Source organism: Anguilla rostrata, chromosome 12 (assembly GCF_018555375.3).
Source record: "Anguilla rostrata isolate EN2019 chromosome 12, ASM1855537v3, whole genome shotgun sequence".
In the NCBI taxonomy this organism is placed as follows: domain Eukaryota; kingdom Metazoa; phylum Chordata; class Actinopteri; order Anguilliformes; family Anguillidae; genus Anguilla; species Anguilla rostrata.
The window spans coordinates 5349612-5375169 of NC_057944.1; the positions used below are offsets into that span (position 1 = coordinate 5349612).

The 25558-nt window shown below is 41.8% G+C and overlaps 1 non-coding gene across 1 annotated transcript; it reads left to right on the forward strand.

Annotated features, from left to right (window-relative positions):
* Positions 1-5570: 5570 nt before the first annotated feature.
* On the forward strand, positions 5571-5653 carry trnal-uaa (transfer RNA leucine (anticodon UAA)). Its single transcript has one exon. It is a non-coding gene; the product is annotated as a tRNA-Leu (tRNA).
* The last annotated feature ends 19905 nt before the right edge of the window (positions 5654-25558 follow it).

Below are 25558 nucleotides of genomic sequence, written 5' to 3' on the forward strand. Positions count from 1 at the left end.
GCCTCTTTTTCTGGGAAAAATGTTTTTTGTACTCCCTCTTAGTGACAGCTCTGAATAAAAGCCTCGTTGGAAAGGGGAAGAATGAACACATGGTGCTGTGGCTTTCCGCAGTAGAGAACGTCTGCCTGGAAAAATCTGTTTTCCATGAAGTATCCATCCTGTCAGACCAAAGGCTCCATTTCTGACTATGGCTGACAACACTTGCAAATAAGGTTATCATTTTTCTCCAGTCCATTTTGCTTCAGACCTGGATTTTGCATTTGATCCATATTTTATTTAGCATATTTTGCATATTCATACCTGCATCCACAGCTCATTAAATTCCTACTGCTCGTGAGATGAGCGCTGACTTAGGCTATTTACCGAGAAATGTAAATAATATTGCTGATGAATGAAAGTGAAAACTGTTTGTTTTGGCTGTTCGGTGAGGAAGGCTACGTCACACGCTGGTGTGACACCCCTGGGAGGGAGATGCGGCAGTTCCAGGAATGGACCACCGGTTGCTGCATGGAGAGAGAGAGAGCACCCCTACACCAACACAAAAACAAATAACAAACACCTTCACCCTTCCCCATCACGAGTACTGGGCAAAAACATTACACCAAAACGACAAACTAAGATAAGAAAGACAAAATAAAGCAAAACTGAGCGGCTGCTTTTCAGCTCGCTGTTCAAAGCTGGACCGCTTTTCAGCTGCGGGTTTTTTTTCTTTTTGTGCTGTGACAAAACGAAACTCAAAAACTTGCTCTCTCGGGGTGTGTGCTCCCTGTCTGGGCCCTGAACTGTGGAGAGGAGCACACCTTTAAGCACACCTGGGCTGATTAGTTAACGCTCTGTCTAGGTGCGTGTGCTCTCTCCACCAGCCGGCGCAGCCAGGACCAATCTGGCTCGCCGCCAGACCGAATGCTACAGGTCAGTTCACAGCAAGCCGTAGCCGCCTCCCTTCAACACTGTTGCTCTTTCTCCTGTGGCTGGAGGGCACTGAATCTAACACTGGCTGCCTGGCAGTGGCTGCTCACTTGGCGGCTCTGACTGACAGCTGTCAATCACTCCTCATTGCTCATTCACATTTCTGCTTCAGAGTTTTGGCTGAGTTGATGTTTTCTGAGCTGGTATTCATGACTTCCCTGTGCGCCTGCTCACTTCTGATATTGGCTAAGTGCATGCCCAAAGGTGCTGCCACTGGAATTGCATTTTCACAGCATTTCCAGTGTCGCTGACTCCTCTAAACACAGATGATGGGCAAGACCCTTGCAGAGCAGGAGGATCTTTGAACTTTCTGTTTTAAAAGATACAACATGCCAGATGAGCGCCACACGAAGAGTGGGTTTACCTGGCAGAGAACATTCAAGCTTTACCAAGTCTAAGAGCCTGGGCTGACTGTCTCCTCGTGTTCTGGAGAAGCCCCTCACTGTTGTCCGTATCCTGCACGTTCCCGGATCCTGCAGCGTCTTCCAGGTGGAATGTCTTCAGTGTGAGTCCTCTGCTCACCTGGGTTCCCAGAAAGCTTGTCAGGACTAAACAAATAAAGACTGAACGAGGCCAATAGACCACACAACAGGTGATTAAAAAATTTTAAAATCTATTTGACCTTAAGGTGGCCATGTAAAAAAATGTTGGTTTTATGTTTTTTTTTTTTTTTTTACAATCCCATAGGCATACTTAAAAATTGATGGATAACTCCAGTGGTGTAGGCTATTAACCCACATTGAGTGTATCCATAAACTTCAGTCAGTGATCTGTTTCTGGGTAACCTAGGCCACCTACTGCACCAGCTAAGCATTTGTTTATTTGGTCTTAAGTGATACCTGTTTCATAATGGGTGATTGCTATTTATTTAGTCTTGTTTAATCATTGACGCAGTTTATCAGTAAATTATCTTATTACTGATTTTGGTTGTCCTGTGTCTATTTGCTTTGCATGGATTGGCTCTATTGACTATGACTTCGTTTAAACATTAGTGCATATTTCCTGCTTATATAGACATATGCTACACAGCTGTGTCCAAAAATAATGATAAAAAATAAAGATGCAAAAATACCCACTGGACAGGATGTGCAAACCTAAACTGTAAAATTACGGTTTCTGTTTCAGAATCATGACACCGGTTTTTAAAGCTCTTTCTGTCAACACTTTGTATCTAATGCTGGGGAATCAAATGCTTATGAAAGCAGGTCGGTATTGAGCAAACTATACTTGCTGAAGACTGAGACCTTGAGGAGAGTGTGTGTGTGAGTGTGTGTTCAAGCACCTGAATCATCCAGTCTATAAATGGAAAAGCTTCGCATAAGCAATTATAAATCCAAGCATTAGATGAGCTAGTTAAGGGACTGATGCATTGATATCCGGTGGTATGACCATATGGGTCACATTCTTGAGTTCACATCCGTGGCAGCCTAATTTTTCTTTTTTTAAATATTATTATTACACCATGGTCTGGGTGAATACTCAATTTTGATTGGTACTGGTATTGACAGGTTCACGCAACACCACACAACTTTGTGGAAAGGTTAATTTGGGGGAAGGAAGAACTGATTAATTTTTCACACTAACTGGCCGAAGGGGGGCGTGGTGGTTGGTGTGGCTTTTCACCAAAAGACATGGACCTTCCAAATGGATTCACGTAACACCACGAGGCTTTGTGTGCCTATCAGCAGACATCTCAGGTGAACCCTACATTATTGGCCCAATCAAACAAATGCGGGTGCTGGAGGCCTCATTCCTGACCACAGAACAAGTGTAGTGTTCATTGGCCACATGGTGGCGTGATAACCAGATAAAATGCTCAACAGTGGCTAGAATTTGAAAAGATATACAGTCATGGACGGAGATTAAGGGGGGGGGGTGGGGTGCCCCCACCATAGCTGTTGAAAGATTTCGCAAAAATGAACCTTGTATACCTGCACAAATCAAACCATTATATATTACTACACCATGGTCTGGGTGAATACTCAATTCTGATTGGGAGATTTTGAAACATTAAAACATTTTAATGCCCAAGTAGTTCGGGTCAAGTTTAATCATCATTCTAAATTCATATGCTGACTGGCCAGCTAACCAGTCTGACCTATGACTTCATTCACTCAATTGAATATCTGGATATGTTGAAAATGATACAGTTGTGTCCTTTATTTCAAGAAAATACTATTGCAAATGTTTGGTTTCATAATCTTTATGAAATGAGGTCACTGTGGAGGCTGAAATTGATGCTGTAATGCTGGATCAGCCTCTCGCCAGGTTTGCCGGTATAAGGTAGAAAAATACTGCAGCCGTTCCATTGTTAAAGTATGTGTTCAACTAACTGTGAAATTGAACCTTGTAGCAAGTGATATTTTTTCAATAAAAAAATCCTGTTCAACATGTATTGGGCAGTCCGTTTTACAATAATAGAAAGTAGCACTGATCAGAGTAATTTAGCTAATACTGTTGTGGTGCTGATTCATATTCACACCACTTAAGAGTAAAATTTAAAGTGAACACTCAAGTTGATTCTGGACAACAATGAGGGTGTGAGGTGTAAATTCTGAACAACACTCGGTGAGTTAAATACATCCATCCATCCATTATCTATACCTGCTTATTCCTGGTCAGGGTCGCAGGGGGTGCTGGAGCTTATCCCAGCATGCATTAGGTGAGAGGCAGGAATATATCCTGGACAGGTCGCCAATCTATCGCATGGTTAAACTGTGCGTTAAATGCAGTAAGAGTAAATTTGTATTGACTCTCGTTGGTGTGTAATGGTGTTAAACTTAATTGGAGTTTAAATAACACTGCAAAATTTACTGTGCAGTATGTGTTTGTCCCAAACATTATGGGGGGGGGCTCTATCTTATGCCCCATTTGATGTATAGTCATGCAAATGTGTACATATGTGTATAATAATTTAGTACTGGGGCACGGAAGAAATGATTAGCTTTCGATGAATATCCATGGAACTGACATGTTGTTGAGCATCTTGTTGTTCTATGGCTGATAAGTATTTGGGAGAAGATGCCAGATTTTGACCATGCATTGTTATGTTAATGAAAGGCAGCATTTACAGAATTCCTTTACAGTACTATTTGGTCTCTTTGCATATTAAATGCATATATATATATATATGACCTATGCTAATGGAAGTGGATGGGAGTCATGTTAATACCCACTAAATAAATGTAGAGCTTATTAGCCATGTCATGGCACTATAAACAGCTAAAATACTTAAGAGTGGTGAGAAGTTAAACAGGCATATCTAATGCCCGATCTGAGACACAGTAATGAAATCATCTCCTGATGTGAAGGGCTTAGAGGAAATGATTAACTTTTGGTGAATATCTGACATACGGAACTGGCAATTGACTATTGCCTCGTCAATTGCATAGTGCTGGCAAAAGCATGTGCTCTACTGCCTGCCCTCTTATAGTTAATTTTTTTTTATTTTTACATATCATATGCAAAAAAATAGTCATGGGGTGGAGGGAGACAAGGATGATAAATATAAAACAAAAAATAAATAACATAACATAACGTAAGCTGAGAACAGGCCATTCAGCCCAACACTGCTTGTCTATGCCTACCACTAAACTGTACTTAATGCTTAGTTTACCTAAAAGCTAGATGGTATCAAACACTGTATCAAGCCGGGCCTTGAATACCCCCCAGTGTTTCTGCCTCCACTACATGTCCAAACTGTATACATTCTCACGGAGAAGGGGATTTCTCAATCCCCACCCTTCCGCCTCCCCCTACATGAGGTTGGTTGGCATTGAGCATTTCTGTGGCTTTTACTAGAGAAATTATATACTGTTAGAACAGCGCAAGATGGATAAGCCATCACGATGCCAAAGACTGCTGTTTAAAATCCTGGGTGTCTACAGAGATCTCTTTTTTTCTAGAAAATCACACTGCTGCCAAAGTGGGCAAATGGCCTTCGGTCAGCTTTCACAAAGAGCCTGGCGGAGAGAAAACTGTTGTGCATTTACTACAGTTTTCACAGGGCTATCAAATTCTGCTCCAACAATTCAGTTTAATGAAGCCTTGTGTTACGCAGCAGAGACTGCATAAAGTGCTTCATGAGTGTGCTTCATGAGTGACCACGAGCATTTAAAACAGCCCTAGAATTCTGTGGTGATTTCTTTACTCACCTTTACAGAATCTGGTTTTTCATTGATTCCTACCTGCACAGATTGCATCGCCTAATACGATCAACCAGCTGATTCCCTGATTAACTGATTGTGACAGACAGGAGAAATTGACACTTGAACAAGGTTAACAGCTATCCACCATCAAGATACTGTTGCCTCAGGGTGGGACATTTTTAATGATACCGGCCTTTGAACTGGCTGGTTTTTCCTTTTTTATTTACCTATGTCTGCAGTCTGCAATGCAGGCCTATGGTGTACCTTGGGGGTCAACACTACCTACACATTATTTATATAGACTCTTCAACGTTGAAGGTGAAACAAAAGGTCTATTTTCCTCCTTATATGTCGTTCTTCTTAAGGCCTCTTATAAACCCCTCTTGTAAATGTGTCTTCGTCTGGTCATTTATGCACACTTTTTTAATGCACTGGCAAATTTATTGTGTATATACCAGGATGGCCGAGTGGTTAAGGCGTTGGACTTAAGATCCAATGGATGCATGTCTATGTGGGTTTGAACCCCGCTCCTGGTAATCTCTTTGTAAAAAGTTGTTTAAATTGCTCTGGATAAGAACAAAATAAGCAGATAATGGATGGAAAGTTCAGTTACTTTGAAGTCTGGTTATTGTCGTAAAACTAACTGCTCAACAACATTAAGTGTGATAAACTAAAAACAAACTTGTTGGCAGTGTAGCACAATGAGTAAGGAACTGGGCTTGTAATTCAAAGGTCACAAGTTTGATTCCTGGGTAGGACACTGCTGCTGTACCCTTGAGCAAAGTACTTAACCTGCATTGCTTCACTGTATAAATTGATACAATGCAAAAATGCTTAGTAAAACTTTTGTAAGTCACTCTGGATAAGAGTGTCTGCTAAATGCCTGTAATGTAATATTACCAGTTTTTTTTCCATTGTTTTATTTCCATTTCCATATTTGTTAGCAAAAGAAACTTTAATAAAATAGGCCTATATGAACTGTTATATAAAAAAAGAAATGATACATACCAAATGCACATGGTTCAGTTCACAGTAAAGGATGCCATTAACTAGCAAGATGAGGCTAGTAGAGTGACCTAGAAAATGGGGAAGCTTGTGAAGAGTGTTTGGAGGAGTACACTGATTACAGAGGAGAGTGACAGGTTTGGAGTACGTCCCACCACTGCATGTATGACAAGATGGAACGGCCAACTGCGCATGAGTCAGTGGTGAACTTGTTCCAAAGAGACCTGTTATGGAAAAGCAAACTCATCTCTCTCTGAAGACACAAAACTTACCCTTAATGACGTGCATCTACTATAGGGTCTAGTGGAGGTACTGTCATCGCTGGCAGACCTAACAAAAAAAAAAATGCTAAAAGAACGGGGAAACCTAGGTATGGTTCAGCCAGCAGTAGCGGGAAATAAATACAAAAATAAAATACTGACTGAGCTGTCCCACCCTACTGCCATTGCTGGTAAAATACTGAATGACACCCTATTGCCATTGCTGGTCTTATGGAGACACTGGTTGAGAATCTAGAAAGTTGTTATAGGTTGCTACTACGATAGCAAAGAACCTATCCCAGCCGCTGTGCGGGATCTCCGGTTCAAGTCAGAGTGGGTGATCAGAGAGGAGCTCCTGCAGGATAGGCTTGGAGAAACCTCCCGTGGCCTCCTTACACAAGAGACCGAAGCAGTCGATGTAGCAACAGGTGGGTGTTCAGCTTCAGCACCTGTCAATGAGTCAATTGAGGAGGACTGCGAGCACAGGCGAGCCCGTAAGTTTGGCTGCTATGTCACCCAGCGAGTTTCTCCTGATGCACAAGGAGAAGTAGAAGAATACTTGTCTTCCATGATGAAGGACCCAGATGAAGATGTCATAGAGTTTTGGAGAGGCAACACGACATCTCTGCCGCACCTCGCTAGATTGGCACGAGGGGTTCTCAGCATCCTGAACGGCTCTGCAAGCGCACAGAGGGTGTTCTCTACTGCTGGCTTGCTGTCAAGGCACCACAAGATGAGTCTTATCAAAAACTGATATTCCTCAAAGTCAATTCAAAGATTCTACAGTAAATCTGTTCAATTTTAACTACATTCATTTGATTGATTATGTCAAGGCTACCTATCATTTCACACACACATACGCTGCTCGATATTGTGTGCACTGTATAAACAAAAGCAATAAATGAATGCTTTTTGGAATGCTTTTCCATCACTTTATGGGTGTTTCCTTAATAAACTGGCCATATTCTGTGAAATTAAAAAATACACCCCTGATATAACAAATGTGATGATTGCCACTTTCTGTAAAATTACACAATGCCAATATACTTTTGTTTAGTCTAGGCGGCTTTTTGTGGTTCCTTTTTTGTTTTATTCACATACATTTCACAAACAATGATCGAATTAACAAAAACAACTATTAGTGTGTACTAGCCTAAAGGAAGAAGTGTTCCTCAGACTTGAAATGCTACTGCCGTTTTAGCCTTCTAGTTAGACTGATTTAATTTTCGTCTTATGTGTTACAAGTTTTGACCTGTTTGCAAATGTCACTGTTGTACAGAAAAGAAAAACGAATAGGGCGAATTTTGAGTGACACCTTTTCTTTCTGTGAGCAATTTTGGAGCATGGGGGGACGTGGAGCGGAGGAGTGTAGTGCAACGCAGGCTCCTGAACTTCTTGACTTTTCTATTTCCCTAGGGGACACCGTGGTGTGATCATCACCCACCGCAAAAAACCTTGGAGTGGTGATGGACAACAGACTGTCCCTCTCCCAGAACATCACGGCGGTGAGTCGAACGTGCAGGTTCTTCCTGTACATCATCCGGAGAATCCGACCCTTCCTCACCACCTACACAACCCAGCTCCTGGTTCAAGCGATGGTCCTGTCCCGCCTGGACTACTGCAACTCGCTGCTGACTGGTCTGCCAGCATCCGCCATCAGACCCCTGCAGCTCATCCAGAATGCTGCAGCGTGTCTGGTCTACAACCTCCCCAGACATTCCCATGTCACCCCCCTGCTCACTGACCTCCACTGGCTGCCTGTTATGGCTCGCATCAAATTTAAGACCTTGGTGCTTGCATACCAGGCAGCTAAGGGGTCAGCACCAGGGTACATTCAGAGGATCATCAGACCCTACACACCAGCCAGACCTCTCCGTTCTGCCACCTCTGGACGCTTGGCACCTCCCCCTCTTCGCGTCTGTACTTCCCGCTCCCGTCTGCTGTCTGTCCTGGCCCCTCGCTGGTGGAATGACCTCCCCATGGCGGTCAGAACAGCAGAGAATCTTACCACCTTCAAACGCAGACTGAAGACTCATCTCTTCAGGCTGCACCTCTCCCCACCCCTCTCTAGCCTATAGTTTAGCTCAATGTACCTAGTTAGGATAATACGATTACGTTTGTTTATTTGGCAGGATTGTTGTTGTTGTTTTTGTCTGATTAGGCAAATGCGATTCCAGTGCTAGTTTGTACTTGGTAGGATTGTTTGCTGAACAGGTTACTTTACAGGGTTGGAGTCCTAATCGATGTGGTCACTTCTGGCACTACGATCCTTACTTCACTCTAGTGTTTCTTTTGCACCTCTACACCGTGAACCAATGCACTTGTTGTATGTCGCTCTGGATAAGTGCGTCAGCTAAATGCCTGTAATGTAATGTAATGTAATGTAATGTGTGTGTGTGTGTGTGTGTGTGTACGTGGGTGTGGCTTTATTGTCAATCAAAAAGCCACACCCACCAAAATTAAAGTTTGTGATAGTAGCCCTGTCTACTAGATGTGATTACAAACAGACAATAGTATATAGAGAAAATTTCCTAAGTAAATTGGCGATCAGGCCAGGTTTAGGACAGTTAGAAGGCAGCCTATTTGTCATGACTGTCATACTTCTTATAGTTCATTTTGAAGAAGAGCTAAGATGTGATTTATGTGGAAAAGGCTTCTTCGAAACACAGTTTATCAACAGCTACGGAGGCATGATTTCCCTTTTCTCATTGCTCTTACAGAATAGGGTCTAATTTGTTGCACCATTCATTTATCTCCTGAGGAAGCTAGCCACTGGGACCATACTTTGTTCCTCTGGTGTTTTTTTCACTATGCCTTCAACCAGTTCTTTCTGCCAGTAGATTTCAAACTTTGTAATAATGGGACAAGGTCCTTTGTTTACATTGGCCTTGGAATCAAGGCCTTTTACGTAATGAAATGTCATTTTGTCAACTGTATCAGAGTGTAGTTTGCTTGAATCCTTTTACTGAATGTATATGGTTATGTGAGGAGTATTTATTTTTATTTATTTTATTTTTTTTTGTACTCCTGGAGAAGACAAGATAAAAATAACAAGGAACACTACAGGAAATTGGAAAATCCATTTTACACAGAAATAATCAGGAAGTACATATTAATAATAAAAAAAATAAAAATTCTGCCTACAGATTAGGGGCACAGCAACAGGAAATAAATTTGTATTAGCCAATGCCAACACTGAAACAGCACATTTCGGAAGTGACCATTTGTGATAAATGTCCAAGTTGAAAAACAGTCTACTTCAGATATTCATATGAAATATAGAGGACACAGACAAAATTTAGACAACGTTCCTCATCTTCATGATGACACAAAACATTCATCACAGTCCTATCAATGTTCAACACACCGGCAGCTGTTACTTGTTCAAAAGGTGGAATGTCTTAATCATTGTACCTGCACACTGAAGAAGGCAACATGCCAAAACATTTGTGCATGATCCTGCATTGAAGAAAACTAATTTTAAAAATAATGACATTTTTTTGAAGCTTTGTAGCCATTTTTTGAGTGCACCAACAAAATAAAACGAGTGAGCGCGGTGATTTCTCTTCCTATAAACTGAGTCCACTAAAACCCACCTTTAAATGGGAATTTTACTTTAAAACACATATGAGCTTATTTTATTTTGAATTTTCTTCTAATGAATGTGTCGACCTTCATTTTTTGATTAGTTATTTTGTTTTGTTAATATTTTACGATGTTTTGTTGCTTACCTTTACAAATTCAGGAAGTAGACCGAGGCAGCATATCATTGCACGACTTCAATGCTATGCTTTTCTTCGAAGAAGAAGATAAAACCGGAAACCGTACTACTATGTGGACTTGCGCAAAAAAAAATAAAAAATAGGTCCTTGTTTAATTTAAAACAAAATACCCAATCGAAAAATGAAGGTCGACACATTCATTAGAAGGACAATATAAACAAAATAAGCCCATTTGTGTTTGAAAGTGAAATTCCCCTTTAACATGAAAAAAGTCAAATAAGCATGCTGATCATAACCTCTTCTACATTCATCCAGACAGGGAACCAAAAATGAACTCCAACAAAAAACATCAAAAACCCAAAGACACACACAGACACTAACACACACGTTTATAACAAAGAGTACTGTACCATGGAGCTACATTCCTGTTTATCCCCCCCCGTTATCTAACCTAAAAATGTTATATGGTTTTAACATTTTAGGACAGGTTTTGCTGTATAATAAATGCCCAATTGTCTTTATATATCACCTTGCCCTCACCTGGGTCTTCTTTGATGTTGTGGTTATTGTTAATGTGGCTTAGTGTTGCGTCCTTTACCGTACACCAGGTTAATGTAATGCAGGTGGATTTTGGGACATGACACATGGGTTATGGGCCAGGTGAGAATTTGACAACAGTCTACAGAGCCTAAAGAGAAATGATTTCAACTTGAAAATATTTTTCAACAGGACAGGGGAACAGAGTCTGTAAGGTGATCTGCCTCAGCTTATGCGAGGAAGATCGCTTTTAAGAAGTGTTCACTGCTTCCTTTGTCACAGTATCTGTAAGGTGTCTTTGGTGTCTGTTAATGCTTTGTCAGTCACCCTGGATTCAAATCCCTGCCACATGAACTAATAAATAAATATATCTAAAAAAGGATACATTTGTGGAAGGCAACTTAGTCTTCATTGACTGCTACTTTGTTAGGAGGATAGGCGCTATAAGTCTAAAGGCACCTCGTGTTTTTTTTTTTTTTTCTGGTATTCTCTTTAATTAAAGGCCATACCACTGAATTTGAATTTAACTAAAATTTTACAAATATTTTTTGGTTTCAAGACATGCACTGCATAGCCTGAGAAACAACCACATTTTTGCATTATGCAGTTGGTTACAGCAACTGGTTGGATTTCCCCAAATTTAGAATGCCCAATTTACCTCTTTGCGATGTCCCAATCTGGAATGGCCAAATTAAGTATGTTTGTTCCCAGTTGCATGCCGCTCTCAGTTGGGGGGCTTGCCGACAGACGCACGCTCTCCTTCTTTTCAGTCCCCCCTCCCCCAAATCTACACAGATGGTGGATGCATTTCCACAGCCAGACCAGCCAGGTGGAACCAAAAGCTTAAGCATGTTTGTACCTAAAGCCTCATTGCATGTGGGGGCTTTGGGTACGTGATGAGAATAGGAAGTCCAATCAACTGTAAACCCTCACTTCCTGGGTAGCCCCACTGCTGCAAAAAGCATCACATTCTTGGCTAACTGATAGCAAAGGATATTTCAGGAGCATTGGGACTGTGCTGTACCTGATCCTTTTTGCATCTGAATCAGGTACAGAAAGCAGTTGCCTTGGCTGTTATCACCACTACTGACAGCACTGCCATTTTCTTTTTCTGTGGTTCACAACAGCTACATGAAGTGTGTTTATGAAGTAATCTAGTGATGCTGGAGCATACACTGTCTCTGTGTAATACAGTGCTGTGAAAAAGCATTTGCCCCCTTCCTGATTTCCTCTATTATCGCATATTTGTTACACTGAATGGTTTAAGATCTTTAGACAAAATGTAATATTAGAACATGAGTAAACACAAAACACTGTTTTAAAAAATTATTAAACACCCATATCACCCATGTGAAAAAGTAAATCCCCCTTAAATTTAATAACTGGCTGCACCACATTTAGCAGCAATAACTGCAACCAAACGCCTCCTAGAATTTGATATCTGGCTTTCACGTCGATGTGGAGGACTTTTATCCCACTCTTCACAGAACTGCTTCAATTAAGACAAATTGGTAGGTTTTCGAGCATGAGCTGCTTGTTTCGGGTCCTGGTACAGCATCTCTATTGGGACTTTGACTCCAAGACTTTTCAGCCATTCAGATGTGGACTTATGTGCTTTTGTGTTTTGGATCATTGTCTTGCTACATAACCCAATTACACTTCGGGCAGATGAACTAAAATTCTCTTTAAGAATTTTCTGGTACAAAGCAAAATTCATAGTTCCTTCAATAATAGCAAGTCATCCAGGTCCGGAGGCAGCAAAGCATCCCCACACCATCACATTACCACCACAATGTTTGACTGTTGGTATGATTGATGTCCTTACTGTGAAATCTCTAACTGTGGAGTCATGAACACTGATCTTAGCTGATTCAAGAGAGGCCTTGGGTCGCCAGCTGCGAGCTTGTCTGAACATCAAAATATATCATTAATTTGGAACATTTGGCTATGCATTTTTTTTTGTCCTTTCTTTTTCTGCTCGCTATTTTCTATTTTTCTCTGTCTTCTTAACATATCTTTTTCCTGTATTAACTGCACTTTTCTAAGAACTGCAGATTGGATAGAACTGAGAACTTTACTTCAAAAGTACTCAGGAATAGACTTTTACACAAAGGGATAGATTTTTCATACAAATTGCACAGTCTATGCTCATTTGGATTATGAGAGGGAATTGCATTAGCCAGTTGTCTTGGACACACAGCTCTCTGCTCATCCACACGCATGGCTGAATGGCCAAGCTCACTCCTTCAGGATACTGGGCCTGCCATGTCTCTTTGTGCCTGAGGCCTCAGTAAACGAGGTCAGGAGCCTCCAGCTCGCCTGACCAGGATGACGACCGGATTTTGAACCGTAGTTTTCTGAGCCACCTTACGGTGATCAGGATGAGCTGGCAGTCCCAAGACCAGACCAGAGAAGTCGGTGCCGGAGGCAAAAATTTACAAAGAGATGCATGCCACCCACTTGTGCTTGGAGGAGCTCCCTGGGATCAGGAGAACTGCGGCATTCTCTGCTGATCCAGTCATTTCTAATATCTAGCATGGTGACCACAGGATGGGTCAGGGCATCTACTGCTCCCTTCTGGAGCTCTCACATCCGAGTCACATCCAGTGATGTAAAGTGGACCTGACTCCATGGCAGCAGATCCCTCATGGCCACACGATGTCGTAGGGTCGTTGCCGTGGTAGTTGTGTAATGGGGAGGACTGTCAGAACGCAGCAGGCCACTTCCTGTTAATCACGGGGGCTTCCAGATGCTCCTGGCAGACAACCATCTGACAGCATGCCCCATCCTTTCAGAGGCACGTCCATGTATGGATTTGTTTATAACATCACACATGACTCAATACTTTGTGCCAGCTTCCTGCTTTAAATTATACCAAGATTTGTTTGTATTTTGGTTTTCATTTATTTATTTTTTTTTTAGCAACAGAAGATCAAGCTCAAAGAACGTCCACAGAGAAGTGTTTGCTAAAAAGTGAAATCAAAGACCTGAAGACAAATGTAAGTTTCAGAAGCCCTTTTGCTTTAATTGTAATATTGCATTTAACCTACATGCGCCAAATTTGCTCTTTTTTTTACATCAAAGTCTTCAGACAGCAGCTTAAGGGGCACAAAAGAACTGTTGCCTCCATCACACTGGAGAAGAAGGACTTGAAGGTAAGACAATGTAATGGGAAGTTGATCTATTTATTAGCACTGTTGTTCAGAGCTAAGAGACATCAGCCAAAAATACATTTAGAATTGTATGCGCATGTAATTCATAGCTAAAATTGTCTCTGTTATGCCAAGCAGAAACTTCATGCACAATTAAATCTTGTAAAGCCTGCACAGCGTTCAGACAATGGAAGAGAACTGTGAACTGAAAGCTAACTTGGAGCAGGAAAAAAAAATATCTTTGAAGCTGATAGAGAATGCCTTCAACAGAAACCGGAAATTATAACCATCCAGCTTTGTGAGAAGAACCAAACTCTACAGCAGTAAGTATCAGGCTTAGAAAAGCCAAAGGCAACAGAAGTAAAAAAAAAAAAAAATCAGGATTTTTATTGTTCCATAACTCAGAACTAATACCAGATACTTTTAGTTTCAATGATGTAGGTAAATACAATGGACACAAAATGGCTTCCTTGAATACAGCCCCCACTGCTGGTTAAGCCATGTAGCGTGTCAGAAACTGCATCGTTGCACTGTAACTTGTTTGTTGAAATATGCTGGTGGAGGATGTATTTCGTTATGGGATTTAAACATGGTATTTTAAAGTACATGTGTTAGTTGTCCAGTGGATGGCTGAAACCCTTGTATCTCTGGAAAAATGTCTCAGGAACAACTGGTTTACATATACAGTGAGCTCCATAATATTTGGGTCAAACATTATCCAGCTCATGGTCGGTGGGAAAAACAAAACAGACTTTTAGCGTACCCTGGTCGCTGAGAGGAGTATGGGTGCGCAGTTTCTTTCATTTTTTGTCTCCCTTTGATTTAGAAGAGACCGAGGAAAGATGGTGGCCCATTGAAACTGGTTCAAGAGCTTCAACTTCTGAGTGGTTTTCTGATTCTCCATGGGGCAGAATGTCTCCATGGTGGGAGCCTGAGCTGTGGACAGAGTGTTTAAATTAGTTTTTTTTTTCCCCAGCGTTGCTTATTTTTTCCCCAACCCATTTTTTTACTTCCATGTGTCCTGTGTCTCGGTTTCCATGCTGTCTTGTTCACACGCTTATGCACACCTGGGCAGCTCGCAATATATATATATATATATATATATATATATATATAGATATATATATATACACTTTGCATAATCATTGCATGTATATAATCACTGTTGGTAACCATTGCATGAGGTATGACCCCCAAAGGTCATTATTGCCAATAGCTGACCGCCTCGGAGGGGATTATCCTGCATATTACATGGCTAATTACCTTATGCAATGGTTACCAACAGTGATTATATATGTGTTACTTTTACCTTTATTGATTTTTATTGAATCAGCTGAAAATGAAATTTTCTTCCGTGGCCCTTTGAACATATTGTTTTTTGTGTTGTTAAGCAGAGAACTTGGGTCGTTAATTCTAAATTTCCATGAAAACAATGATTCTCATTAGTTTCTTCTCGTTATACAATCAGTATTTTGGTTATTTTGTTGTTACATTATTTAAGAAAATTGCCATAACTCAAATTTGTCTCTCTCTGTCTTGATTTTTAAAATGGTTTGGTTATGTAGTGTAGACATAGCGTCTTTCTTGACCCTCTCAACTGGTTTAGAATGCAAATTAGGTTGGTAGGTTCATGCTCGGTTTGCCATCATTCATGCTAATATTAAAATTCAGTTGGGTTTTAGATTAAAATTGGCTCATGGCATACTTGCCTATTTGGGAGTATTGGATCATGGGGTATTAGAGTAAGATATGAGGCAAGTTAACACTAGAAAGTTAACTGACTCTCCATAATACTCACTATCGATCTCCTGACACTACCAATGTCATCAACATTAATTTCCTCCCCAGCACCTGATGCAGCCTCATACCTCTTGTAATATCGCTGACACTAGATCAGTTTAGCAGGTATGCCATCCCGCCAAGTTATGCGTTGGCAGGGCAGCATGCCCCATACCTATATAGCACCAAGAGTTTTGCACTTTTCAGGGTTCCCTACAGACATAACCACAATGGACCACAGTCTCTCAGCCCTTAAGAACATGAATTTGTGCACATTCTAACCCCATTTCAACAGACAGAATTCACAAACAACTCCACACGTCCACACAAAAAAGCCCCAAACTCAGGGGACTTTTTTGTTTTATCATTTGTTTGTATTCAAATGAAAACATCCAATGTGCATATCGTGCATGTGGTATTTGGTCCGGCGGTTAACCGGATTGGTCTCAGCTGTGCCGGCAGGTGGAGCGAGCACACGCACCTGGGTTTCGTTAACTAATCAGCCCAGGTGCTTAAAGGTGTGTTGCTCTCCACAATCTGTTGAGACTGGAGCACACACCAAGAGTGCATGTCTGATTTTAGGTTCATTTTGGCTTATTTTTTTTTCCCTGTACATTGATAGACAAAGAAACTGGTCAGCTGAAAGGTTAGCCAGTGGATCCCAGCGGCATGCTGAAAAGCAGTCCTGGGTTTTATTTTCGTCTTTATCATTTGAGTTTGTTTTTGCCTGGAACCCATTAGGAGGAAGGCTGAAGGTGTTTGTTTATTTGATTTTGTTTTTGTGTGGGTGCGTTCTCTCTCTCCATGCGGCAACCAACGATGTTTCCCGGAACTGCCGCCTCTCCCTCCCAGGGGTGTCGTGTTGGCATGTATCAATTTAGTCGTAAAATAAGAGCTTGTCACCTAATGTAATTTTGGTAGCATTGCTTTGGAATACAGCTTCTTTAATTGGTGTGAGCTAAGAGCCAATATTGTTTCTTGTCACTTGGTCTAATTTAGATTTGAATACATTTTAGTTAATTACTTGTATGTGTGAGCAACTTCGCATTACTGTACATTGAAAATGGGTTTTTCTTTATATACCGTAGTCTAAACATGGGGAGACACAATGCTAACTTCCAAAATCGTTCTAGCTTCACCTGGTTTGAATAATACCATCATTCTAAAAGGTCAAATGAGCAATTAAAACAACAGGAGACTGTTATATCTAGCTAATGGCACACCAACATTCATACTTTAAGAGTATGAATTAGGGTCTTTGCGAGATTGTTTGTTTGAATCTTAAGCAATCTGCCCAGTGGTGAGTACATGTTGTTTGAAGTACAGTAGACATATACAGGGCTGTAGCAGTTGTCAAAGATCTGTGCTGATACACCTTGTTAGCTGATGTCAGGGCTGATCAATGTAATCCTTTTCAGGCAAATGCAAGCATTTCACTTGAAAAAACAGATTTTTTATTGGAGATATATATATTCGTCACAAAAATGATGGTGTTGAAGATTAACATGGCAAATAAGCAAGGAGCTCATTTTTATATTTTAATAAAACAAAATAAATAAAAAAAGTACAGTCTTAAAAAATATTAAAGACCAATACATGAGTGTATATCATTTTCAGGGACAAAGAACTGCGGTTCCAGCCTATGAGATTTGTTTGACCACATATATAGAAAATTCCATTTGTGGCCATAGTTTCGGGTCAGGAGTCCATACTAACCATGTGAGCCACTTCCAACTTCACACTATTACCGATCCTTTGTTCCCCTAATGCACTTGATTTATACTGCACCCGGGTTTTATTTCCTCTTGCTTGCACATTATGACAGATGCATTGTATGGGGTGTACAATAGGCATACAATAGGCTAGACATTCAACACTTAGTGAATTATATTTATCAAGGGCAGTATGACGTTTTATATAATTGAGCATAGAATGCTTTATTATACACAGTGCAAACATATTCCACCCCCCATTATTGCATATTTCCCTCACTGAATGTTTTTTTAATTTATATATATATATATATATATATATACACACACACAAAGTAATATTACACAAAGGTAAAGGGGAGTTTTTAAAGCTTTACTTTTACTTTTAAAGCATGCATTCCAGGTTATGTAGGACTGATGGTTGTCCCATTCTGTTACTGTGCTGTTCTGGTGTGTGGATGGGGCGTGTTTGTGTTGTATGGAAACCAGACTGCGCCAGTGCCAGTCATGGTTGGCAGTCCTACGGGGCAGCGTGCAATTAGCCGAGGCACTATGCAGGGTGGGAAGAGGGATCAGAGGTTGGGAGACATCCGACTCTCGCCACGCTCTAGAGACCCCCCTCGGGGGAAACCGAGCGCCCGTTGTCTTTCAGAAGTGGTATTTTAGACCGATGTTAGCATCTTTGAAGCACAGCGCTGGACGAGCAAACGGCTCTGGAGTTTGAGTCTTGGCACGAGGCGGAAGCGCGGTCAAGCTTTTCGGTTCCGCCTGGCGGTCCAAACTGTGGAAGTGCGCCAGACCGTCTGGGCAAACTTAGCTGGCGGACTGAACAGAAGCAGCGGCTCAGCATCACAGCTGGGTGGAGAGCGCGCGCCTGTCTGCGTACTCCCAAACTGAGAGGGCCTCGCAGCTGGGAACAAATGTACTTAAACTGGGCATTCCAAATCAGGATTTGGAATAGGGGAAAAACTGGGAAAAACTTTTATACCAAATTGGTATAAAAGTTTGGAGAAAAAAAAAATAAATAAATAAAAAAAAAATACATTTGAGTCATTTTAAATTTTCTAAATAAAACACTGAAAGCCTAATACTCTCATTTTTTTGTAGTATGTTACTCCAGTGTAATTTATCTACCCTGCTCTGTGGACTTTGTAGAGGTTGCTATGGTCTTAAATACTCAGTGGCTGAGGTCTTGACTGCATGAAGAAGAAAAAAAGTTGGCATTTTTTGGCAATAGACTACACTTCCAAAATGATGAAAAATCCAGATTATCCAACCAGTGTTGTATCTGTGGGAGCTTATGTAACCTGGCACAATGCCCTCTATAAACCAATAAAAGTAACATAATGGCAGCAAAACCCAACAGGGTGCCTTCAGAGTTATGGTGCCTGGCTCCCTAACAAAGCAGCGGGACTGAAGCGATAAATAACTTCAGTTGCCTTACACAAACCAAACATATCTTTTTAAAATTTATATAGGCAGATGTACTGACTGACCCAGGGCAACTTGCAAAGAATTAGCAGATTCCGGTGCAGAATGCTAGCAGTAAATATGCAATTGAATGGCTAGGGCAAGAGTTGGAGTGGAATCTGGATTCAACCGTTCTTTCTCAGCCTACTTCCCTAATTGGCTGGGCGTCAAGGAACCTGTCGATTGCCTCATGCAATTCCTTCTGTCACGTGTGCATATTTGAATAAAAACAAGGATAAGCTGAACAATGAGCCCATATTTTCTCAAGAATATTGAAATATGTGCCTATTGTCACTTTCAGTTAATCCCAATGGCATAAATTGAACTGTCGCTTAATCTAGATGAGGGCAAAGTATTAATTTGATCAAATTGTTGGCATTTACATCTTGTTGAAATGCTCCCTTAATATTGCTGACAGGAAAGGGGGGGGCTGTGCTGCTGTGTGTGATTCATTTTTCATCCTGGTGTTATTTCAGCATACACTTTAGAAGCTGCACAATTACTTAAGATGCGTAAATTTACTTCTGGGGGCATGGTTGGGTTTATGCTTTTCCCTGAATGTAGGGTACAGTAGACAAAGAAAAATGAGCTTGACTTTGATCGGTCGACGCAGAGAGTTAGGACAAGCCACATTTTATCCATATTCCATATTTAGTGATGTGTTCTCGTGTTTTCATTTCAGCCCAAAACATACATGGCCGTTACTGAAATACTCTTATATTGTTACTCCACACAGGTTTTTGATCACACCATTCTCTCATGTTCTCTCCATGGGCTCAGGGTACATTTGAACTGTGTGAATTATGGTCTGATTATGTGGCACAACAAGGTTAGTAGTGCTGAAATTGATTAATGGCCAATTAATGGCTATGCCCTGCGTTGGGCACACCCACAGACCACTCCCTGTTCATTAAACAGGGTGCGTCTCAATACTTGAAAAATGTATCCTCCACTATGACCTCAAACCTCCTCCATGCCCCAGAAATCGATCTATGTGTTCCCCCCTCCCTCCAATGTTCCACGAGCGATGTGGCTTCGATCTCAGCTCCTCGCCTCCTCCCAGTTATGCAAGATATTTTGCCAAATGTGTGTGTATACAGTGTAGTACTGTATAATGGGTAAGGAGCTAGTCTTGTAACCTAAAGTTCGCAGGTTTGATTCCCAGGTAGGACACTGCCGTTGTAGCCTTCAGCAAGGTACTTCAAGGTAATTGCATCAGTATATATATATATACAGTGAGCACCATAATTCATTGGACAGTGACACATTTTTTTGTTATTTTGGTTCTGTACTCTAGCACTTTGAGTTTGAAAGGATACACTGTATTAGGTATAGGTATTTTCATGCATATCGGATGAACCGTTTAGAAATTATAGAACCTTATGTACAGTCCCCCCCATTTTCAAGCATCAAAAGATATTGGACAGTTTAACATAATGTAGAATAAAGTAATCATTTTAAATATTTGGTTGCATAATCTTTGCATGTAATGACTGCTTGAAGTCCGCGATGCATAGACATCACCAGACGCTGGGTATCTTCCCTGGTGATGCTCTGCCAGGCCTGTACTGCAGCCATCTTCAGTTCCTGCTTGTTTTGGGGACTTTCTGCCTTCAGTCTCCTCTTCAGCATGTAAAATGCATGTTCAATTGGATTCAGATCCGGTGATTGACTCGGCCAGTCAAGGATTTTCCACTTTTTGGCCATCAAAAACCCCTTCTTTGCTCTAGAGGCATTTGGTTTTATCTGAGCAGATAAAATATTTCTGTAGACTTCATTGAATTGAAACAGAATTCATTGTTCTACTTCTGTCTGCAGTCACATCATCGATGAAGACAAGTGAGCCCGTTCCACTGGCAGCCATACAGGCCCAAGCCATAACACCGCCTCCACCATGTTTCACGGATGAGGTGGTATGCTTTGGATCATGGGCATTTCCTTTTTTCTCCACACTTAACTCTTTCCCTCACTCTGGTGCATGTTAATGTTTGTCTCATCTGTCCACAAGACTTTGTTCCAGAACTCTTGGGGCTCTTTTAGGTGCTTCTTAGCAAACTGTAATCTTGCCTTTCTGTTCTTTAGGCTTATCAGTGGTTTGCATCTTGTAGTGTACACTCTGTAGTCCTGCTGGTGTAGTCTTCTACGTATGGTAGACTTTGACACATCTACACCTGCATCCAGGAGAGTATTTTTGATCTGTTGGGCTGTTGTCAGTGGTCTTCCTCGGTCTACCAGGTCTTTTGACATTATTGAGTTCACCAGTTGTTTTTTTCTTGTTAATTGCAATGTTCCTGATTAATTGGTTTTCATTTCTGAGCCTTATGGCGGCCAGCTTAATTTGCATCGACACTGCTGTCTTCCTCATGTTGTCACACCCCAACAACAGTCTCCAAAGGCAATTGCAAAGTCTAGAATCAAGACTAGACATCAACAGCTCTCTTCTGCATTCACTAACGACACAAACGAATACACCTGCCTAACGAAACACATCTGTGAAGCCAATTCAACAAATTCTTGTAGTACCTTGAAATGGGGGGACCATGTAGAAAAGGTGCTTTAATTTCTAAACGGTTCATCCGATATGGATGAAAATACCTAGAGCACTAGTGCTAGAGTACAGAACCAAAAATAACAAAAAATGTGTCACTGTCCAAAGAATTATGGTGCTCACTGTATATCCAGCTGTATAAACACTCTGGATATGAGCATCTGCTAAATGCCAGTAATTGCAGTCGGTTATTATTAAACATCACAATTTATACAGACAAATTTGGTTATTTAAGATGGGAAAGCAGGTTTTGCTTGTACACAGTGTTGCTTAAATGAGCATGACTTCAAACACGAATAAGCATGGCAGCTACCATTATTTCAGTATGTGAATATGCATTAATGAGTTTATTCATCCAACCGTTTCCAAAGGACATATTTATTACCAACAAATTTGATTTCAGTTCAGTAGGAAATAATTGTTTTTAAATGTGAACATGGAACATTGGGAAACAATAACTTGGGTAATATAAAGTGACATATCCTTTTCAATAATCAACAGGAATGTTTTGAATTATCTTATGTGAGATGCAATGTCGACTGTCACATTACAGTATATCAGGTGATTTTAGTGCTCTGTATCTTCAGACAATTACAGTAAATTGTTATGTTTGTATTCTATGAGATGTTTGCTTCGATCGAATTTTGCTGATTACATATGAATTAGTGTTGACGCAAACCACAATGTCAGGCTCATGGTTGTACAAGCTACTTTAGCCTCCATGCAACTGCTTGGACTTGCTATTTTTAATCTTTAAAATGGCTGTCCACGTGTAAGATCTCTGATGGGAAAGGGGAATATTCATTGGCTCTGCAAAATATAATGATTATGATAGGGACGTTTCATCAATAGTCAACACCAACTTTGATGACGGAGAAGAAGATAAGCCGTCCCAGTTGTCTTAACTCCTCCTCCTCGTTCTGTGCTTTCCTCCACCCCCCTCTTTCCCTCCTTTCCCGCACAAACATCTGGGTAGGAGATGAGTGGTAGTGGGGGAGTGGAGGAAAGGAGGTGAGGAGTGAAAAGTAATGGGATGCAGGCAAGGAGTGATTTTTGGAGTAAGTGATAAGTGTATAGGCCTGGGTTTTTGGCTGTGAGGGAGGGGAACTATTGGCTGTATTAGGTCAGCTCAGCAGAGCTACATCTTAGTTATTATTATTATTATGATGGTGCCTCGCCTGCCTATTACTAACTGGCACACTGCAACCATACCCACCCCACTCATACCTTGGTAAATTTGTTGTACGTGGAAGTGCATAATGTGTTTCCATCATTATAGGGGGTCACACCTTTTCCCTGGAATTCCACATGAGATAATGACATCATTAATATTCATTTCATGTATTGGTTATGCCAGTAAAGCTGCCTTTCTTCCAGATATTTAAATCTCTCTTTCATCAGGCAGTTTATCTTCACCGCCATTGACCTATGCTTGGTCATGCTGCTCATGTAATTCATCCACATGTATCAGGCTACGGGGTCTTAATTTTCACCTGCTCTGTCTCAAAATGGACCATAAAAACCACCTAAAAACTTCAATTCTCCCTCTCTCTGCTGGAGCATTCAAGACCAGTCTGTGCATAACTCATAGTGATATCTCGCTGAACAAGTGATTTTTCATCACTAAAAGTGAGTGATGCACAGGAAAGAAATACGAAGTAAAAAGTGAATGGTAGGCAGAAACCTGGATTTCATTCAAGGCTAGTGAGAATGTATGACACAGCTGAGGTTTAAAAAAAATCCTGTACCGTAAGAAATCTTTCAGGCATCCCTTTTCCACAGATCCGCTCATCAGTCAACTATATGGATGGTTCAATCTGATGATGATCTGCAGTCCATTACCCCATCCAGATGCTGTAAAGTCCAGTGGATCTGTGCAGAGCCTGCTTGTGACTGATACCTGTTGATGCGCTCCATATCACATAAAAAAGGTATTAGGGTGGTTTATGGTCCGCAGCGACTGTGCGTTCAAGATTTACCCCCATTCCTGGGTAGCCCCTCCCCTCGACTTTCCACCGGACCGCATACTGTGATGTCACGCTGTTTCTCAGTGGTTTCTCATTTAAAAAAACATGAAGGTAAAGTGGCCCGCTCTCAGGGCTGTGGGAAAACTAGCCTTGCGGTACAGCACAGTGCAGTGCCGTCACGTTATTTCGAGAGCCCCGTGTATCTGCACTCAGCGATGCCCTTCAGGAGGGGTGACCGACGGGGGCCTCGGAGTGAAGCCCTACCTGATGTGTGACGCGGCTCGCCGGTTTATGAGCGCAAGGACGAGACGGCGCGATCGATCGCGCGGCGCCAGGGGGACGGCTCCCCGCCCCAGACATTATCTCCCGCGTTCTAATCGGCGCTACAAGGCCCGGCAGCCGGCAGTCATTACACAGGCATTAAAAGTTCGGCTTCCTTCGGCAGTGCTGTAACCGAGCCAGGCAACCCCCCCCCCCCCCCCCTCACTCCTCACTCTTGACTGCAAGGAAAATCTGGGCTTTGAGATAGAGATCTAGCCTGGCAGTGCATTGCGGCTTGTTTTGTGTTGTGTGGCCTGGTCCGATGGGGATGCCTGACAGTGTGGGTGGAGTGGTGCCATGAACCTCTGGGCCGGACCCCGAAGCATCACTTATCCACCCTCAGAAAGATGAATAAAAGATTGCCTCTAAAATGACAACAACCCAGGGGGGTTGCTGTGTGACTCATCTTGATAAGGCACTGTTCTGGTGCAAGGATGGGGCTCCACAGTCTGACACTGAACCCGGATCTTTTCAGGGCCGATCTTTTCAGGCTGGTAGCCCCTAATGGTGACGCACACCTGGCTCTAGCCTCGCCAAGGTATGGTATCAGTAGGCTCAGGTGACAGCATCTTGTCCTGCAGCAGCGATCCCCGTTGGTGGACAAGACGCCTGCAAGTTTGCCTGTTGAGATGCACGTGACGTTTCTCCCACCAGGTCATGTTTGCGTGAGCCCAACTTGTTAACTGTGGTGTCATAAGAAGCAGCAACTGACATTGTGTGCTCTTCTCAAAACACCAGCTTTCTACTGAATTAATAACGGAGGTTAAGACATCGAGTGCTAATAAAATATGACTGAGGAGAAAAGCGGGGGGGTGGGGAGAGAAATTTAAAAAATGACTCAAGTATTCTTCTGCCAAAAGCACGCCATAACAAATACTGAAATAAACATGAATGCTCTGGGTTGTTGAACTGTGACTCACGCGGTTTAAATGAGGAAAAGAAGCGGGGAAATATTCCGTGCCATCTGCATCTTTACAATCCAAACATCCGCGAGGGGAAGGGAAGGGAACGGGATAATGGGCACGTTGGCTGTTTGGCTGACTGGCGGGAGCGGCTGCGCGATGGGGCCCCAGCGGTGACTGCGGCTTTGTCGCCGGATCGTCTCTGCGATCCGATTAATGCGATGAGCCGTCCGTGAGATTCCCTGAATGATTAGCTTTCGCTCGTCGGTCTGTGCTGTTGGCACCGTTACAGTGTCACCGCTGGGCATTCTAGGGAAGAATCGAAAGTGAGCAAGGCTACACGACTAGGGATGCTTTGGAGCGTTTGCTTGCTGGCCCTATGTCACCCTGATGTCACTGTTGCTTGGTTATACTCCGGTTGGTACCCAAACTGCCCACCCACTATAGGGGAACCCCTTTCTACTCACTCCCAGAGATACAGGGACAGCACACAATAAATATATTGCACCCAATTTAAAACTATTTGAGGTGTTCGAATGCTGCTATAGCTTTACTTTCGTCTGACCTCTTACAGAGGTACAAAACACCGTTGTTAAAGATACTGAAACAGGCAGATTTCCACCATGGGCTCTCGTAAAATTATGAGTGTGTATCAGTAGGGAGTACATCAACATAACATGCTTAATGCCTTGAATCATTACCAGTCAAGTTGGTTATTACCAACACATCTGGTTTAATTTTGCAGTAAAATATGATTACTTATTTCAGGCAAAAGTCCAAAAATAGGTGGATGTATCAAAAATAATCCTAACACCACATAAATTTGACAATAAGACCTGTTAGACCTATTCATGGTTCTTCCAATAGAAACGGTAAGATTTTTATAAAATGTTTACCATAACCTTACATATGGGTGACTGAAGTGAGCTCAATTCTGGGCCAACACTTAAAATAGTGTGGAATGGCATTTTATAGGCTGAGGACGCTCTGAAATCAGTGGAACAAGCTTCAGGTTTTGTCAACACCTTTGCAGTCAATATTTTAAAGAATTGTATGAATGCTCAGT